Source organism: Electrophorus electricus, chromosome 1, assembly GCF_013358815.1.
Source record: "Electrophorus electricus isolate fEleEle1 chromosome 1, fEleEle1.pri, whole genome shotgun sequence".
Lineage (NCBI taxonomy): Eukaryota > Metazoa > Chordata > Actinopteri > Gymnotiformes > Gymnotidae > Electrophorus > Electrophorus electricus.
The window spans coordinates 11,800,001-11,802,500 of NC_049535.1; the positions used below are offsets into that span (position 1 = coordinate 11,800,001).

The following is a 2,500-nucleotide window of genomic DNA, read 5'->3' on the forward strand; positions in this document are numbered from 1 at the left end:
TCAGTACTAAATGACCCCAACACCATACCGTTCTGCATTGCACCCGCAAACACACTTCAACCCTAACCGCACAGTCCTAAGCAGAACCCTGGCTCCTCTCTGCTTGCTTTCCCTCTGACTTAGCATCGAGAGCCGCGCAGCCGTAGGCGAGCTGACGCCCTGCCGTGCGCCCTCCCCACTCAAACGCCACACGACAGCCGTGCACTTCGGGACCCAACACCTCCGTGCGCTGGTGCCTCGGCCGAACACAGACCTAACGTGACCCATACGGGGCCGGCCACTTGTAAAATCCACGCGGATTTAACGGAGCCACTCTGGCCTCCATGCCGGGTCCCTGAGGTGTGCCGCAACCATGATGTTCCACGTTTGTTCCAGCCCCCAGACTCTGGTCTTTTCTAATAAGGGTTGGGGTAGGAGATTGTTCGCCATGGTAACTGGTTGGCTACACTCCTGGGTGGATGGCGAGGTGATAGCGTGAGCTGTTGTGTAGGGGTGTAGAGGGCCTCGATGAGGGACGGCCAACCCTGTCGTGCACGCGCGCACGTGTGTGTGTATGTGTGTGTGTGTGTGTGAGATGCACGACAGCTGCGTAGGCAACAGGGTTGACCTTCACGCAGTGAAACCTCAAGGCCTGTTTGATTACACAGGCCTCGGCTGCTCATCACTCTGCATCGCGCAGCTCTGTGATCAACTACTCTGCCCTGTCACGTCACATCTGTGCTAGAAGAGTCAGAACGATTCCTTGGTAATGACATCACAACAATGCGAGACATCTCGTCAGACAATTAGACTGTGATTGGACAGGCTGTGCAGAGTGCTGGCACGCTGAGGGTGGGCACACTGAGAAATGGGCATTCACAGCTCCAGGCAGGCCCCTTTTTCCGAACCTTGTCAGGACCTTCCATGCAGACCTGCTCCTGCTCCAGACCTGCTCCATACGTGCTCGTGATACAGACCTGCTGCAGACCTGCTCCCTGTACACCCCTGTGTACGCAAAGTGTGTTCGCCCTCCTTCACTTTATTGGCTCCCTGTGTCTTGATTCCACGTGGGTCCGCGTGACGTGTTCCATCTGTCTGCAAGGCAGGTCGCTTCTGCTTGTGATGGCAATTGTTTTTGCAAAATCCAGAAAAATAATAATATAAAAATACAGAGCCCCACCCTCCCACCCCCTCCAACAAGGCCAACCCACAGCTCTGTCTTGAGAAGAGCCGTCACAGTGGCTCCACGGTCGCTCTCTCTCTCTCTCTCTCTGTTCCTTCCCCTGCTTCCGACTGGTCTGCGTTTTCATGGAACTTCAAAGGTGAGGGGGGGAAAGTGAAGACGCGGAAATGAGGAGTGAGCGGAATATTAATTCAGCTGCATTGTGGCGCGTACCGCGGGGACGGGGGGGCGGGTGGCCGAGGGGAGGTCGTGCATGTGCAGTGGTGCTGCTTTTGCGTTCATCGTTCACTCGTGTGTGTGTGTGTGTGTGTGGGGGGGGTGTTCAAGAGAACAACAGGAGGGAGACAGAGAGGGATACAGAGAGAGATGAGAAAACGAAAGAGGGACAGAGAAACACAAGAGAGAGAGAGAGGGGGAGAGAGAGAGAGAGAGAGAGAGAGAGAGGCTCTTGTTAGCGTGTGAGGGAGGAGAGAGGAGTAAGCAGCTAAGGCCTCAGATGGGGCTAATTGTCTGGTGGCCATTTTAGAGGAAGTGTTTACAGGCATGAGAAATGGCCGTCTCCTCTCCCAGGGCCCCTCCGCCCTCCGCCCAACCGTGCCGCGTGTGACAGACCTCACGCGCTCCCCCAACGGCTTACCGATGGACGAACGAGATTACGCGCCCGCGGATCGGAAGAGAGCAGAGAGCGAGCCCTGTTCCAACGCAGTCGCGGAAGCGGCACGCAGACGGCGTGCGTACGTCAGCTCAGGACGACAGAGTGAGCCACGCAGACCCTCGGACACACTGACTGGAGAGAGAGAGAGAGGGAGGCTCTGTGCAGTATGTGCTGAAATTTTTTGATGAACAGATGAATCACCGGTGTTTGGACTCGCTGTCAGGACGCGCCTGGCTCTTCTCACCTTCTCACCTCACTGACTTGGCCGCTGCCTGAAACAGGAGCAGGAACGCGGGTCTGAGCGAAGGGGCCCTCCCTGTCCCCTGCCGCGGCTCATGTCCTATGACGTCATTGTCCTGCGCGTGCGTTTGTGTGTGTGTGTGTGTGTGTGTGTGTGTGTGTGTGTATGTGCGTCGGTTTGCCCTCTGGCCGACAGGAGAGCATAATCCTTCCTTCCAAATTCTTCCCGTCGGGGGACCAAATAAAAAATGTACCGTCAGAACGATTTTTGATTAGGTTGTCGTTCGGATGGATAGAGATGCGCTGTGGAGCTAGCTCAGGACTACCAAGGCCTCCGCGTGTGTGTGTGTGTGTGTGTGTGTGTGTGTGTGTGTGTGTGTGAGAGTGCGTGCAGCGGATCCAGGCCGTCATCTCCGCATCAGAGCCGTGGCTGGTCGGTGTCA

At 56.4% G+C, this 2,500-nt stretch overlaps 1 protein-coding gene across 1 annotated transcript in view; it reads left to right on the plus strand.

Annotated features, from left to right (window-relative positions):
- baz2ba (bromodomain adjacent to zinc finger domain, 2Ba) overlaps positions 1–2,500 on the plus strand; it is a 75,777-nt gene that overhangs the window by 9,123 nt on the left and 64,154 nt on the right. The gene's annotated exons all lie outside the window — the stretch shown is intronic.